Source organism: Gossypium hirsutum, chromosome D07 (assembly GCF_007990345.1).
Source record: "Gossypium hirsutum isolate 1008001.06 chromosome D07, Gossypium_hirsutum_v2.1, whole genome shotgun sequence".
Taxonomy (NCBI): Eukaryota; Viridiplantae; Streptophyta; class Magnoliopsida; order Malvales; family Malvaceae; genus Gossypium; species Gossypium hirsutum.
Window position 1 is genome coordinate 26,853,501 of NC_053443.1, and position 18,861 is coordinate 26,872,361.

Sequence of the window (18,861 nt, forward strand, 5' to 3'; positions counted from 1 at the left end):
AGAAAGAATATTTGAGACTTAGAAAATATGCTTTAGAGCTTATATCAATTGAAGAGGCAAGTTGTAAATGCTTTCTGAGTGGGTTGCGTAATGAACTCAGAACACAATTGGAGGCATTGATGATAAAGGAATTTACTAACTTTTCTAAGTGAGAAAATATGGTTGAACAGTCTATGGGATTGGATAAGAAATCTAAACCACCTCATGTTATGGGAAAACGATTCAGAACCCCTAGTTTGCATTCAATGACTAAACGAACTAGAGAATATCGTGAGCTTTGGAGAGCGCCTGCAAGATGGGCTACATCAAACAGAATGCAAGATCGTCAACCGATAGTTTCAGTTGGTAGTGTAAAAGGCTTGACTAGAGCTCTCGAGGTGCCAAGTTGTGAAGAAAAATGGGGAAATGGTGGAAATTATCAAATGCTTGTGTTCGATGCGGATCATTGGAGCACTTCGGTCATAAGTTTCTGATAGATGAAAATATTGCACTTGATGTTACTTAGAGATCTACACCTTCAGTTACGAGTCATGGTATCAATCATGTTGGTTTAGTATCCAAATGTGGTTCACGAAAGGGAAAAGAATCCATGGTACAACAATCAATGGCTAGAGCTCCGGCGTGAGCTTATGTGGTTCGAACTTGAGAGGAAGGTGATGCTACTGATGTTGTATCAGGTATAATTCTACTATCCTCTACACCTGTTTATGCTTTGATAGACCCCAGTTCCTCTTATTCGTATATTAATGTTGATCTAGTTAAATCTGGGAGTCTGAAACCTAAAATGTCAAATTAGCCATGTTTGTATCAAGTCCTTTGGGTCAAACAGTGTTAGTTGATCAAGTGTGTATATTTGTTTATTATGCCTTTTAATGATTTTGATTTGATCTTGGGTATGGATTGGCTAACTGAACATAAAGTGATTATGGATTGCCATCTGAAAAATTTTTCTGTTCAGGGTTGGAGTGGTGAGATTGTAGAAGTTAATGGTGTCAAAATGAGTGGTTCAACTCGGATCATTTCATTTGTTCGAGCTAATAAAATTTTAAATCAAGGTTGCGAAGCTTTTCTAACTTATGTCATTACTTCAAAAATTGTCGATAACCAATTGAGCCAGATTCAAATTGTGTGAGAATTTTTAGATGTGTTTCCCGAGAAATTTTTGGGATTCCCCCCAGATTGGATGTGGAATTTGAAATCGAAGTGTTTCCTGGCACGACACCAGTATCAATTACCCCTAATCATATGGCCCTGATAGAGTTAAAGGTATTGATAGTTCAGTTGTAAGATTTACATGACCGCGACTTTATACGCCTTAGTATATTGTCATGGGGAGCTCTAGTATTGTTCGTCAAAAAGAAAGTTGGCTTAATGTGACTTTGTAGAGACTATAGAAAATTTAATAAGCTGACGATTAAGAATCGGTATTCCCTAACTCGTATTGATGATTTATTCGACCAGTGGCAAAGAGCTTCAGTGTTTTCTAAGATTGATTTGAGATTGGGTTACTATCATTTGAAAATAAAAGACAGTAACATACTGAAAACAATGTTCCATACGCATTATGGCCACTACGAATTTTTAGTAAGGCTTGATAACTGCTAAAAGTAACATGTTTTAATCTCATTCTTAATGTGCTTTTAGGTGATTACCTGATGTTAATTGTGAATTTTATTGTCCTAATTCTTTATTTAGAATCTTCTACGATTCTGAATTTCATTATTCTAGTGAATTCATCCAAATTCAGGTCAGTTTAAGTTATATCCCTCCCTTATGATATTTTGCTTATTTTGTTTATATATGTTTGTTTATTGAGGGCAATGTACATCTTAAGTGTGGGGAGGATGTTTATATGTTTATACGATAAAGCCTCTGAATTATTGTTTGTGTTTAAGTAATTCTTTCAAACCTATTATTAAAGTTAATTTTGTTTAATATGGAGTTTTTAGTGATTCCGGTTTGCAATAATTTGTGGATTTTTATGCATTGTGTGATTTATACTTTAAGACATGGAACGATGGAAATGTGCAAGTGTACACAATCGTATCAAGTAATAAAGTGACAAGTAAATGTCCATTTATCGTACCCACAGTGACTGAAATATTTATGAAATGAAACTTTAAACAATTTGGTGAAGGAAAAATATGTTGATTTGAAGAACTAGTTTAAAAACTAAAAATTAACTAAGTAATTAAATTAAGAAAAATAAAAAGTAAAAATATTCCAATGCACGATTTCTAAAAGATGAGTTTTAATCAATATGACATAACTGTGTTAGATCAATTTTATTCTTTAACTTAGAATAATTAAAGCTGTGTTCATGTTGTTACGAATAATTTCATGCCAACTCGGTAAATTACTAAGTAATGCACATACTTATCTATTAAAACCCATTAATCTGTTGAACGTATTTCTATGTCAATGCAAACAATTAATCAAATTTTAATAAGCAAGTATAAGATTAACTGAGGTAACAATATATCGCTATATTGAAACAATTTAACCATAATAATCTTACAAGTTATGCAAGGCTAATATACTATTTAATATCGTTGCTAATTTAACCTTAAACTACCTTAGAAGATTAAACATGCATTAACTAAATATTGTGTCAATTAATTACCATTTCAATCCAGTAAATAATTAATTCAATTGCTACCTTACAATTAAAATGTAAGTATAACGTAGGAATGATTTTATTTAATTGAACAATCTACAAAGACCTAATAACAACAAAAACACATCCTTAATAATCTTAGTGGACAGAATGTAATTAATCTAACACAAAAGGAATTTAAGTCATTTTAATTAATTGAAGAACAACAACACAAATTTTCATGTTCATGATCAAAACAAAACTTAAAACAAAGTTAAGAGAATGGAACTAGAAGAACAAATCTCAGTGGTTTTCTGAAGCCAGACTAGTGCAATTCTCTTTTCTTTGCTCATTCTGATGATCCAAGGCCTTCAGCGATTGTTCTACTCCAAGAGACATACAAGCTCTTTTTGAAGAGAGGAATTCAACAAGGGAAGCAAGGAATTTAAAGGCAACAAAGAAAAGTGAAAAAAAGAAAGTGAGTAAGAGAGAGATGTGTGAAATGAGGGATAAGAAATGAGGGAGTAAAGGGGGTTTTTATAGGTGGAGTTGGCTGCTAAAAATAGAAAAAAAAGTACCAGCCACTCCCTCTTCCCTTGGCCAGCCATGCATGGTAAGAGGGATGGTTTGACTTGAATTTGTTATTTTTAGCCACAGGCTAAAAATAGCAAGCTTGAAAAGAGGATGAGTTTGAATGGAATTAAAGAAAAGTTCAAGGGATGGTTTTCAATTATAAAATTAGCTAAAATAAAGCTGATTGACTCAGCTATATGGGACGGTTTGGGTTGCCACATTCTTGATGGATCAGTCCTCTTCACTCGGAACAATTAGACCCATTTTTCTACATCAGGCTTATAATTAATTTTGAACCCAATTTATGTTGGATCAAAATTAATTATAAAATGTGTTCAATAATTATTTTTGGACCATCCATGGCTGGAAAAATAATCAGCCATACTCTTGGCTCTCTTGATACACAATTTGCCTCAACGATTCAAGCTTCTCGAGGTGACTGTCGAGCCGATTTTCACCATTTGTGCAAAATGTTAAAAATACATCAAATTTGTGTAAATTTATTATAAAAATAATTAAAATTCAAAATTTCCAAAATTTGAGTGCAATTTAATTATTTTAAAATTAAAATAAAATTTTTGACAAAAATTACTACGAAACTGCATGAATTATAGCTAAAAATGGGCTGAAAAAATCTATATATTTTTGTGTTTCTAAGACACGAGAGAGTAAAGCATGATAAGTTATTTTTTTAAAGATAAATATTTTAGCTTGTCTCCCTAAATTGAAAAATTATCTTGAAATTTTAAATTTGCAAGTTTGACAGCAAAACCATAATATTTTGTGAGCTTATGAGCCTATAGAGAATATATTTTATTTCGTGTTCATTTTATTTTTGGTTGTGTGTATGTAAACTTGATTTATTATTCTAGAACTTGTTTCGGTTATACATGTCGAGACCAAATCATTGATTTGATATACTGAGATGATAGGGACACTTAGGATTTAACCCGGTTAACATTTAAACAACTTACCTATTGAATTAACCCCTAGTAAACCCCATTGATCCTAACACATTTTTTTCTAACTCATTTATGTTAACCCATAACTCATAATATCTATGTTGTAAAATTATCCTTTTTATTGACTCCCTTTTTGTCGAGATTTGATTGTGGTTAGTTGCCTAACTAGGTTTCATCATTTGTATTGCTACATTTCTTATCCTAAAAAAAATTATTAATGAAAAAAATTGATTGATTGAGCTTGAATCGTGAATTTCATATTTTGTATAAAAGCTCACATTCATTCTTTATTTCTTGTTGATGTAAATTCTTTTAATTCAGCATCTGATTTTTTTCTAGTTTGGTAACTTATCAACTCGACTCTCGATTGTAAAAAACTTTTTTAACATTTTCCATACCCTTAACCTAAGCCTCATTACAACCTTGTAAAGATCTCTTGATTGGTGTACCATCTCATTTATATAGTTATGATTATTTGAGTTCCAAGCAAGTTTATAGTAATAATATTTCTTGTTCGTCTATTGAGTGCATATTACTTAAACCTTGAACAATTTGAGTGCTTGAGCAATCTTGGCCTTAACTTTTGGAATCAAAAGTGCTGAATTTTTTAGTTTTCAACCTCATATCTAAAATGAATATTTTAACTTTTTATCGTGATTTTTTATAGTAATACTAAAAACTTACAATTACACACCACATTTTATCACAATATTTTTTTCCAACCAAGATTTTGAAAAGTATGTTTTAAAATCACAACAATAATGTCAAACTAACCCGAAAATATCCACAATTTAGATGATTCTCACAATTTAAGTCTTATCAGAATTTCTCATATGTGGATGATTCCCAGTTTTACAAATTTCTCTGTCTCTATTTTGATCCTTTAAAGATATCCTTATATCATGAGTAGCTCGAATGGCAATCCAAAATGTTTCAAAATTTATATTTTAATACAAATTAAAGCACAAATCATCATTCAAATTAACTTTATTTATTCATCGTTCAAATACATAGAAAATAATTACATGTTTACTACAATATAGACACATTTCCCAATAATAAGATCTAAACATCTCCACCCTAAGTTTCCGTCTTGAAAACTTAGAACTCTAACCAAGCCACACACTTGATTATTTCAAATAATGTACACACAAAAACATCCCTCACTGAACAAATTAAAGTGTTCTCTTTTAGTACAAAACCTATACAAGTCCTCACAATATAAAAGTGAATATGAGACTTGCTAACATACTAAATATGTTACAATCAATTACCCCTTCAAATAAGCAAGACAAAATACACAAATAATATCTTCTAAACAAGATAAGATAAGGCTTGGATCAATTAGATATATTTCCTTCTATGGATTGATTCAATCCGATCCAAGAGTTAAGGGAACTAACCTTGTTTGATTCTTTTTAATAGTACAAGGATTAAATTAATTCATTTGATAATAGAAAGACTAATTTAACTATAATATTTTTGTGCCCCATTATTTCACTTTTTTATAGATAAAATGTCCAAAATTACTTGATAAAAATATAAGTGTGTCCCTTTCTAAATCCTATTATCTTCATTTCTGTGTATACACCTACTCCAGCTTGTTCGAGAAATTTGATTACATTATTACGTTTTCACTTAAATATATATTTAGTCTTTTAATTTGACACTTTTTCTCAAGTTAATACTTAAAATTTTTTTTAAGTTAACACTTGAATTTTAATTCCTTCAACTAAACTGACATTTTTTTTGCAATGTCGTTAATGACAAGACACATGATGTTATTATATTGTGACAAATGATAGTAATGACATCATAATGACATAATAGTTTTATATTTTTAAAAATATTTTAAAAATCTAAAAATTGTTGTAAATACATTAAATAGGTGTCTATAACCCCTTTAAACATGAGATAAAAAATTTTACTTCATTTATAATCAGGAGATGATTAAATGGAGTAATTAAGAAAACTTAATTCACATTTATTGATTGAATGTAATACATTTATTACTTGAATGTAAAGGAGCTTATAAATAGTACCTTGTAAGTGAAAATTAAACAATGAAAATTCTCCTGTATATTTCATCCACTTTTTACTTATTATTATTGTTTTATTAATTTTTCTATAACACGTTATCAGCACGAGCTTCTACGAGTTCATAGTGAAGTTCACGTCATTTCGACTTTATATAATTTGCCCGTATAACTCCCGTTAAACTATATACAGTATATGTATTCTCATAATTATTTTATTTTATTTTCTAGATGAAATATTTGCTTTGGGAAACATTTGCACATTTATTTTTATAACTCAAATCTAATAATGATAATTATATATACATGTTTTTTTTATTAAAAGAAATTTCAATTAATGTAATTTGTGTTAAGTTATTATTATGATTATTCCTCTTTATGTAAATATTTGATATACATATTATTATTTAGCAAATTTGGTATATATGATTGAATTATTTGCAATTGAGAATGCTTATTATTTTACTAATATTTTTTATTTTTTATTCAAGTGATTATAATGTCAAATCTTGCCAAACTTGAATTTGTGGCCTTAGACATCTCAGGGAAGAATTATTTTTCATGGGTTTCAACTAAAATTATGTGGAGAAAACATAACTGATGAGGACTTGTTAGAGAAAACATTTTCAACCTTTCATGCTACTAATATGCTCCTGCAACAGCAATACTGTGAAAAAGGTTTTAAAAGGTATTCTGAATTGATTTCATGCCTTTTGGTGGCTAAACAAACTATTGAGCTATTGATGAAAAATCATGGAATTCATCCCACTAGCTCTGCACCATTCCCAGAAGTGAATGTAGAAGTACAAATTAATTATGAAAATAGAAAATATAGAGGTTGCGGCTGTGGTTGTGGACGTAGTGGGGGACGTGGTTGAGGACATACTAGTAATCGTTATCACAGTGGCCATAATAATGATACTTATAACCACCAGAAAAGGAATAACAATGAAAGATAATAAAGAAGTGGTCAAAATAATCCTTCAAAGATTGTTGAGAATGTATGCTACCGATATGGTATGAAGGGGCATTGGTCATATACCTATTGTACATCTAAGCATTTAGTGAAACTTTATCAAGCATCTGTTAAAAAGAAGGGAAAACATATGGAGACAATTTTTATATCCCAAAATGATGAAATGGAGGCAAAAGATGAAGATATTCGCTATAATACTAAAACTGACCATGCCTACGAGGGTGATAAATTTAATGTCCTGAATAATATAACTCACCTAGATGTGGCAGATTTCTTTGAGAATCATTAGAAAAATTGATGTTATTTTGACATTTTTATGTTGTTTTAAGTATGCTTTATTTTCTTGCATAAAGAATAATTTATATATTTAATAAATATTTGTAATATTTCTCATATTATATTTTGTTTGTTTTTATGAAGAATATGAATATTCAACAAAATTTCGATGGACCCAAAATCAATGGAGACATGTCTCTTGCAGATAGTGCTACAAGACATACGATACTCAAAGATAAAAAAATATTTTTCTCATTTGACAATGTGTAATGCCCATGTTAATACAATATCGGGTTGTTCAAAACTTATTGAAGGCTTTGGAAGAGCTATTATACTATTACCTAAAGGTACAAAATTTGTCATTGATTATGCTTTATATTCCACTAAGTCTCAAAGAAATTTATTGAGTTTTAAAGATATCCATCTTAATGGATATCATATTGAGACTTTGAATTAGAAAAATATTGAATATTTATATATTACAAATGTTGAATGTGGAAAGAAATATATTTTGAAAAGGCTACCTGCTTTTTCATCAGGTTTATATTATACACATATTAGTGCAATTGAGTCACATGTTACTACAAACCAAAAGTTTATAGAGCCACATACTTTTACTATTTGGCATGACTGATTAGGCCACCCTAGATCTATTATGATGCGAAAAATCATCGAGAATTTAATTAGGCACCCATTAAAGAATCAAAAGATTCTTGAATTCAAGAATTTATCTTGTGTTGTTTGTTCTCAAGGAAAATTAATTATTAGACCATCACCAGCTAAAGTTGGGATTGAATCTCCTGCATTTTTGGAACATATTCAAGGTGATATATGTGGGCCCATTCATCCACCATGTGGACCATTCAGATATTTTATGGTATAATAGATGAATTTAGTAGGTGGTCACATGTGTGTTTATTATTGACTCGCAACCTGGCATTTGCGAGACTACTTGCTCAAATAATTCTATTAAGAGCACAATTTTCGAATTATGCAATCAAAACTATTCATCTTGATAATGCTGGTGAGTTTACATCCCAAGCTTTTAATGATTATTGTATGTCAACTGGGATAAAAGTTGAACATCATGTAGCTCATGTTCATACACAAAACGGTTTAGCTGACTCGTTTATCAAACGCCTCCAACTAATAGCTCGGCCATTGCTTATGAGAACAAAACTCCCTGTTACAGCTTGGAGATATGTTATTTTGTATGCAGCAGCACTTGTGCACTTAAGGCCAACAAGTTATAATAAGTACTCTTCATTACAATTGGTTTTTGGTCAAGAGCCAAATATTTCCCATCTTAGAATATTTGGATGTGCAGTAAATGTTCCAATTGCTCCACCACAACGTACAAAAATGGGTCCTCAAAGGAGGTTAGCAATATATGTTGGTTATGAATCTCCTTCTATAATTAAATATGTTGAACCATTAACTGGAGATTTATTTACTACACAATTTATTGATTGTCATTTTGATGAAGCAATATTTCCAACATTAGGGGGAGAGAAAATACAAGTGGTAAAAGAAATTACATGGAATGGATCATCATTATCTCAATTAGACCCTCGCACAAGTCAATGTGAATAGGAAGTTCAAAGGATCATACATTTGCAAAATATCGCCAATCAACTGCCAGTTTCATTTACTGACCTAAAGAGAATTACAAGATCTTACATATCAGGTGAAAATGCTCTAATACAACTGATATCCCAGTAGGGCAAATTGTTAGTGCAAAAGAAAATAATCCATGCCTGAAGCGTGGAAGGCCAATCAGTTCCAAAGATAAAAATCCTTGTAAAAGGAAAGGAGTAATTATTCAATACGGTTTAGGTACTTGAAAATGGTTATGTTACTTCAGGAAAAAGATGGAACCAAAAAGTATAATTGTCAACAATATTTTTTCTTATAATGTTGCTATTGAAATAGAAAAAAATGAGGATCCTGAGCCAAAATCTATTGAGGAATGTAGAAATAGAAAAGATTGGCCAAAATGGAAAGACACAATTCAAGCAGAATTAAATTCACTTTCTAAACGTGAGGTTTTTGGACCTATAGTCCAAACACCTAAATATGTAAAGCCGATAGGATATAAATGGATATTTGTGCGAAAACGAAATGAGAAAAATGAAGTCGTAACATATAAAGCACGACTTGTAGCACAAAGATTTTCGCAAGGAGACAATATTGATTATGAATAGACATATTCTCCTGTGGTGGATGCAATCACGTTTAGATACCTTATTACTCTGGTAGTACGTGAAAAACTTGACATGCGTCTAATAGATGTTGTTACAGTCTATTTGTATGGTACACTTGATAGTGAAATTTATATGAAAATCCCAGAAGGATTTAAAATCCGTGAAGGATATAGAGTTTCCTGGGAAAACTACTTAATCATATTAAAGAAAAGTTTATATGGATAAAAAAAATCTGGACGTATGTGGTACAATCGTCTTAGCGAATATTTGTTAAAAGAAGGTTATTGATAAGCTATAAAAGTAACATATTTTAATCTCATTATTAATGCGTTTTTGGATGATTAATTATAAAAAATAGCGAATTTGATGCTCCTAATTCTTTAAATTCATGTTTCTATATTTAGGAGAGCATTTAGGAGTGAAAGGAGCAAACAACGAGCCAAAATTGGACAAATAAAGTTGTTTTTAAGATCTACATGTCCTAGGCATCTCCACACGGGCTGGCCACATGCCCATGTGCAAGCTCGTGTCGATTTCGCACATTACTTTCCACATACGCAGAAAAACTCAATTTTTAGGCTTTCTGAGCATTCTAAAGTCTATAAAAACCAATTAGAAGAAGACCTAATGGGGCAATCAGAGAAGATCGAAGAAAACATTCAAAGAACGCCATCGAATCAACTCAGAAGCGAATCTCCCTCAAGATCGAAGGTCTCCATTTAATTTCTTTCTAAGTTTTATTGAGTTTCTTTATGTCTTGTGGTTATCCTAACTTTGAGATGTTTGTATTCAGGATTTTGAATTAAATTTCCTAGATACCTAGGGAAGATGAAACATATGACGAATCTTATTATTTGATTTTTGATTTACATGATAAATACTTGATTCTTGTTCTCAATTATGTATGTTTATTTCTTGTTTTAATATTTCCGAAATATTAATTCATGTTTAATGTGCTTATTACTAGTACTTTTAGTCCTCATAGATACGATATTCCCTATTCACCATAGCTATACTATTATTCGATAGGTGTTCTTGCCTTTGTCGTATTTATAGTTAGTTTAGTGACCATCAAGTTTTTTACGCCGTTGTCGGGGACTAAAATATTAGGAACACTTGATTTTTATTAATTTAACCATTTATTTTTATTGGATTTTATTTTTTAGTTTAATTTTTACATTCTAATTTTTTTTTCTTCTATTTGCTTCTGGAAGGTTCCTTTAGTTTATGATTAGGAGAAACCCGTCAGGACCATTATTATTTGATAGTGAAATTGAAAGTACAGCTTGTAGAAACCATTGAAAAGCAAGGCAAAGTCGACAGATTATAGTAGATGAATAAGACATTATTATTACTGAGGAGATGGGTGATAACTAGAATAATTAGCTACCTCCTGCAGTTGTTGAAAATCCTGCAAATCCAAATTTTGTTCCTTGTACTATGTATGATTATGCCAAGACCACTCTAACTAGGGCTGAATCGAGTATTGTGAGACATACTATTACTGCGAATAATTTTGAACTGAAGCCAAACACTATTCAGATGATTCAATAGTTTGTTCAGTTCAATGGCTTGCAAGACGAAGATCCAAATACTCATTTGGCTAATTTTTTGGAAGTCTATGATACTTTCAAGATAAATGGTTTTTTTATGATTCCATTCATCTATAGTTATTCCCTTTCTCATTGAGGAACAAAGCTAAACAGTGGTTGAATTCCTACTGAAGTACTTCCCACTGGCTAAGGCAGCCAAGTTGAGGAATGATATCTCTTCCTTCGTTCAAATCAACTTAGAGACCTTATATGATGCATGAGAGAGATACAAGGATTTATTGAGAAGGTGCCTTCACCATGGGTTACCTCTATGGGTACAGGTTCAAACCTTCTACAACGGTTTGAATCCTTTAACTAGGCAGTTGATCGATGCAGCAGTCGGTGGAACTCTGAACAATAAAACACCCGAAGTAACTTATGAATTTATAGAGGAGACAGCACTGACTAATTATTAGTGGCACGTCATGAGGATGAAGCCGATGAAAGTAGCCAGTGTTTTCAATTTAGATGCAATCATCAAATTATCAAATCAAGTAGAACAATCAAATAAGAAAATCGATGGTTTATATGTTTCTACGCAGGTACATCCGGTGATGCAATGCGATACGAATAGAGGAGGAAAGAACAAATCAATTATATGGGTAATAATTCTAGTCCTCAAAATAACCCTTATAGTAATACCTATAATGCAGGTTGGAGGAACCACCCTAATTTCTCTTGGGGTGGTCAAGGAAATCAAAAAGCACAACCTCCTCCAAGCTTCCAACAACAACCTTACCAGTAAGAGAAGAAGCTGAACCTTGAGAAGATGTTGAAGAAGTTTATCTCGGTGTCAGAGACCCACTTTCAAAACACTGAAGTATACTTAAAAATCCACAAGCATAGATTCTAGGGCTCGAGAACCAAATCGGCCAACTTGCTAAGTTAATCTCAGAACAACCATAAGGTAGTTTGCTTAGCAATACCGAAACTAACCTAATGGAAAAACTTCATGCAATTACTATTTGAGATGAAGAATGGTTAGTTGAACCTGAATCAGAACTGAGGCAAGAAAGTGTGGTAAGTAACGGTAAGGTTGAGGTAAGCCAGAATGAGCAAAAGCTAGTTACTGTAGAATATAAACATCGAGTGTCATATCCTAACGCGACGAAGAGAGACCACACGAACGAACAATTTGGTAAATTTCTGAAACTTCTGAAAAAATTACATATTAATTTACCGTTTGTTGAAGCTCTTTCGCAGATGCCCAATTCCGTTAAATTTTTAAAGGAGCTTTTGGTGAACAAAAGGAAGTTAGATGATTCATCGACTGTGGAGCTAAATGTAGTTTTCTCGGCCATATTGCAAAATAAACTACCCAACAAATTGAAAGATCTAGGGAGTTTTACTATTCCTTGTTTAATTGGTAGTTTGAATATTAATAATGCTTTGGTTGATTTAGGGGCTAGTATTAATGCCATGCCATATAAAATGTTTAAGCAATTAGGTCTTAAAAAACCCAAACAAACTAGGATGAGTATTCAATTACCAGATAGAACCATTAGATTTCCTAGGGGTATATTGAAAATGTTATTATAAAAATTGATAAATTCATATTCCCAGTTGATTTTGTTGTTCTAGACATGGATGAGGATACTGACGTACCTTTGATTCTAGGTCGGCCCTTTTTAGCAACTGTTGGAACTATAATTGATGTTGGTACAGGTGAATTAGTACTTCGTGTAGGCGACGAAACGATTACTCTCTAAGCTCGTCATTCGGTTAAGATATCTAGTGATCGAGATGATTTTACAAGTTTTGTTAATATGAGTAACCATGTGGTTCAACCTTCTTTGCAGGAAACCTCTCGAAAAAATGCAATGGAGCCATGTTCTAGTTAATACGATAGAAACAGAATGATTTACAATGAACAAATGTTGCAAGTCGATGAACTAGATAAATAGCGAACACATGTTAAAGAGAAACCGAAAAAGCACGATGAAGAGTTAAGGAGACGCCATGATAAGCATGTGGATGGAATGAACCAATCTAAGGTAGGGACAAGGTACTGCTAGATGAAACAGATCCTTAAATTGCCACTTCTGAGCTTGAGACAAACAGATCAAACCCTTTTACGGTACTAACGTCTTCCCATATGGTATAGTCAAAGTAACTCATTCTGAATCTGACACATTTAAGGTGAATAGTACTCGACTTAAACCTTATTTTGATAATAGAATTGATAACGAAAGAGAGGATCTCTGGCTTCAGGAACCACCGTAACCGTGCGAATACGAGGTAAGTCGAGCTTAGACTTTAAATAAGCGCTTCTCGGGAGGCAACCCGAGTGTTAACACTACTACTTCTCTTAATTTTATTTCATGTTATTTTTTTAAAACTAATCAATTTTTAAAACTAAAAAAAATGTGTTTTTTGACCTAGATGGCCTGGACACACGGGCGTGTTTCAGGCCATGTGCACTATAAGGGGTTCAACAGAGAGTTACACGTCATGGTCATGTTACCCACACGGCCTGGACACACGGGTGTGTCCTTGGCCGTATGGATCTTGAGACAATTTTTCAAAAAAATTGACAATTACATGGCCTGAAATAGTCCACACAATCTGGACACACGGGCGTATCTGTAATGGCCCAAATTTAAGGTTATTGGAACAGTGGTTTCGGGACCACAAATCCGATGAGGAAAATTTTATTTTTATTATATTTCTATGGCCTACAATTTCATGGAAATATTTCGTGAAAATTTCGTTCAAAAATTTTGACGTTTGGGCACTCAATTGAGTCAAAAAGACTAAATTGTAAAAAGTGCAAAAATTGAGTTCTATATGTTAGAGGTGCCCCATTGTTATGAAATTTTAAATTGGAGGTCTTTATATGGTAATTAGACCATTGGTTAAGTTGGTGGATAAAAATGGACATGGTTAGGCATGTTTCCAAAGTTTTTCATTAAGGGCATTTTAGTCATTTAGTTATTAAAATGAATTAAAAACAAAATTAAAAGCCAATTTTTGATCATCTTCTTCATTAGGCTGAATTTAGCAAGGGGAGAAGCCATATTTAGGGTTTTCAAGCTTCCAAGCTCCATAGTAAGTGATCCCAAGCCCCGTTTTTAATGCTCTTTACGTTTTTGAGATCCCGGTAGCTTAATTTAGCTTATTATAGCAATAATTTAACCTAGGGTTTATATTTTGAAAAATACCCATAGGTGAAAAGTGTTTATTTTGATGTTTTATGCTATAATATGAAGCTAGAAATTATGTTAAACAACTTTTGCTAGCCGATTCTAAGCGAAAACGAGTAAGTTGACATAATCGGTAAAAATACCTAATGTACATAAGTGTTAGAGTGAGAATTTGATGTTGTCATAGAAGAGAAAAATGTTCAATATGTTATATAACATAAGAATATGAGATGAAGTTTAATTTCCGAACTTTGGGGCAAAAGCGTAATTATGTAAAAGTTTAGGGGGAAAATCATAATTTTGCCAAAATTAGAGTCGAGGGCTATTTTGATAAATATGATTATTAAATGAGTTAAATTTTCCATTTTAGATCAAGAAGAATGAAACTCGAGGTTAGACAAAGGAAAGAATAAAGTTGAAGGCTAAGTTGGTGAATTTGGCTATATTTTGTACCGAGGTAAGTTTACGGTAAATAAATAAAATATTTCAATAATATTATTAATATTGTTATTTTCCAGCAATTTTGTATTTATTTTATGAATTTATTTAATGTTGACTCAAGTATGAGATGACAGAGAATCGGTGTTAAAAAGCCCCGATGAAACATGAGGAATGTATCAGATACAAATGTCATGACATTTGGGTAAAGAGGTCCCATGTAAAACCATGTCTGGGACATGGCATTGGCACCGAGATGAGAGGTCCCGTGTAAGACCATGTCTGGGACATGGTGTTGGCAGCGAGATGAGAGGTCCCCCGTAAGACCATGTCTGGGACATGACATGGGCACCGATATGAGAACATCCCATGTAAGACCATGTCTGGAACATGGCTTTGGCATGTTATTATTAGAAAAGACCCAAGTATCCTTATTATTCCAACGTGGCTCAACGGGCTACTAAACGAATCATGTTAATGAAAGTTCATTTAAAAGCATAAATGGCAAGCTCAGATGAGTTATAAGAGTTAAGAAATTACTATATTATCAATTGATACTCAATGTTTCAGCAAGAGAAGAATAAGTTACGATCATGAGTTAACTAAGTAAACCAGCAAGAGAACAAGAATGAGATTAAATAAATAGTAAACTAGAGATCTTGACATTTGAGTTTAATTATTTGTGTTAAATGTTGTTATTTATTTGCTATAAAACTTACTAAGCTTATGCTTACTTCTTTTATTTTTCTTTCTCTTATAGTATTGTAAAGCTACTTTCGGGAACCTAAAGACGTCGGAGATCATCCACACTATCAACGACAACAACTCGGTATTTTATGATGAACCATGTTTGGGTTATGGCATGTATAGGGACTTAGTTATTTTGAATGTTTGTATTTATGATTTTTCTAAAGAATGATATGTAAGTATTTGATGATGAATGGTTGTTAAAATGGCTAAGTATGAAGGTGTTTGTTGTTACAAATGTTTAGGTGATAAATCATGCATACAAATCATGAAAGAGTAAAATTTGCAAAGAAACATATTTTAAGCAGCAGCAGTGATGTGACTTTGAAAAATCACCTAAGATGGTATAAAATTAATTAGAAGGTGAATTATATATATAATTAAAGCTTATTGAGTCTACTTTCATAGAAAAATAATGGTGTAGCAAAATGAATTTTATATTTTCAGAAATATAATTTTAGTGAGACAGGGTCAGAACTATTTTTGGAGTCCTCTGTGAGTTTAGAAAATCATTCAAAATTGTAAAACAATTGTTATGAGTTGTAATTTATATTTCTAGATTCTTTATTCAGTCTATTTTCTGTAGAAACAAGTGAGAAAACCATATGAAAATCCTACAATGAGAAAGCTTATTTTTAGTGACAAGAGGTCAGGATAGTCGAGTGGTGAAACATGGGAGACTTTAACTAATAAACTGTACTAATTGGCTGAACCAAAAATTCTGAAAAATTTATGGTAAGAAGAAATATGAGTCTAGTTTCAGGGGAAATTTACAGATTTAAATTTCTAATTTTTTAGCTCGAGTTATAACTAAATTAATAACTGCTGCGCAGGTGGATAGCTTTGTTGTCAATAGTGAAATTAATTTCAAAAGTAAAATTTTATGCCCCGAATTTTTAAGTTAAGTAAAGTAATGCCTCGAGCTCAACTCCAGAAATGGTCCCAGGTAAGGGGTGTTACAGTATCCTAGGCCGTGTGACACCTAGAGCTAACTTTTTCATTTTTAAATCAAGTCAAATAGTTACACAGGCAAGGAGACACAATCGACCCACATGGGCGTGGGAGAAGAGAATGAGATCACACACGGTCGTACAACACGACCGTGTGGCCCAACACGAGCCCTGACACAACCGTGTCCCGATTTTAACCCCCAAACCCTAATTTTTTTTCACTTTAATGTTTCCCAAACTTTCACCCCTTAACCCTAGCTGCCGCCGACCAACCTCCTTTTAACTCCTACCACCCCCACGCCCTCTCCCTCTTTTGTCCCTTTATTTTCCCTTCTTTGCCCCACACCCTAGCTCCTCTTTTTCCCTTTGCTTCTTCTCCATTGTAGCCCCCACAAGTTGTCACCACCGCACAAAACTTCCAGCCACCACACGTCACCATCTACCAACCGCATCTCACCCCGAGCCCTTCTCCCTTTTCTTCCCCATTTCTCCTTCGACATCTTTCACCTCGCAACCACTACGCCCACCGCCTCCACTCTTCCCCTCACCTCATCCAAATACACTCACGCCCTTCACCCCACCTCATCACCCATGCACACGCACCTCCAACACCCTTCCCTATCCCGTCGTGCACCTTCAGCCACCGTCCGTCACTCCATCGGTTTCCTCTTTTTACCCTCTTTTATTATTAATATTTATTATTCATTACTTTATTATTTTTATTTTATTTTTTGATTATTTATTTATTTATTCCTTATTACTATTATTATTTTATTCTTTGTTTTAGTATTATTCTTTTTAATTGTATTTATTATTAATATGATTATTACTATTATTTTATTTTCTTCTATTATTCTTATTATTATTTTATTTGGCTATAGAGTTATGTGTTGGTGCTTTAGAATTAGTTTGTTCCTTTTATTCTTATTCATTCCCATTATTATTACCCAGTTTGACTATTGCTATGGGTTTCTAGTTTTATTGTTTTCCTCTGTTAGGGTTTTATTTATTTATTATTATTATTATTATTTTATTCGTATTATTATTCTTTATATATTCTGGTTGCTTCTTTCAAAGTGTCGATTCAATTTAATTATTTAGTTGGGTGTTCGATTTTGTGACTATGGCTTTTAGTGTGATTCACCTCTCATTTTGTAATTATTTGAACTACTCCATTATGTCTATTCATGTTTTTTCATTGAATATTGAAATTCATATTTGGTCATTTTATTTTCCTGCAGATTCACTATGACGAACACTTGAAGCAAGTCCATGGTCACCGTCCCCGCTTCTGAAAAGCAGTAGACCCCTCGCACGACCTCCTCCTTGAGCGCTTTCGTCGAGGTCCGCCACCCCTATATCCAATTTTTAGCGGGTCCCCAAGAGGATTTATATCAGCTAATTCGATTGCGACCACTCAGCTTAGGTCAATGTATTGATTGGGCCGCTTTGGAGCAGGTCCAATTAGCTGATCATGTGCACACCTTTATTGCCACAGCCCTGTGGGACCGGTTCTTCTCTATTATCGAGCCCACATACACGGAGCTGAATTTGGAGTTCTACTCTACATTTACTCTCCAGTATGTGATGACAACTCATGATGAGTTGGGCACCATTACCTTCAAACTCGGTGGCCTGGCACGACATATAAGTGTCTTTAAGTTTAGCGTTGCTTTGGGACTGTACACTAAAGAGTTTATGAGTGCTGATAACTTTCTAAGCCTACACCGGTACATCCACTGCTCGCCATCTCTTTGTTGGGTAGATCTTACGTTGAGTACGATACCTTATGATGCGAGTCACTCAAAGGCGACTTCTCTCATCCAGTTTTACGTTATATTCATACCATTTTAGCTCACACATTGACTGGTAGGAGGGAGAGCATCGGAGTCGTCAGTACCACCGATGAATACTTTTTATGGAGCATGGCCACATGGCATAATTTTGATTTGGCTTACCTCATCGTTCTCGCTTTCCGCCATCAGACAGACTGCAACAGAAAGGGTCCTATCTGTTTAGGCCCCTATGTGACTCGATTCGCTCGACACTTCGATCTCCTCAACACACCGGAGCAGTCCTCTACTCTTACACTCGCTGGCTAGATGTCCCCACAGGGAATATCAAGCATGACCCATATGAGGATGACCCAAATGTCCCTAGATGTCCTCCGCCTTCAAGTCATCATCCTATTTCTTCTGCTGCTACATTAGAGGACCTCTCTGAGCGACTCACTTGCTTTGAGCAGCACTGCTTTCATAGGTTCAACAGTATTGATGCGACATTGCAACAAATCTGTCAGCATCTCCATATCTCCTTTTCATCGCCGACAACTCATGACACCAACGTTTCTAATGATGAGGACCATTGA

At 33.3% G+C, this 18,861-nt stretch overlaps 1 non-coding gene across 1 annotated transcript; it reads right to left on the reverse strand.

Moving 5' to 3' along the window:
- Positions 1 to 11,373: 11,373 nt before the first annotated feature.
- LOC121219632 (small nucleolar RNA R71) lies at positions 11,374 to 11,480 on the reverse strand. The gene has a single exon (XR_005916522.1). It is a non-coding gene; the product is annotated as a small nucleolar RNA R71 (small nucleolar RNA).
- Positions 11,481 to 18,861: the final 7,381 nt, after the last annotated feature.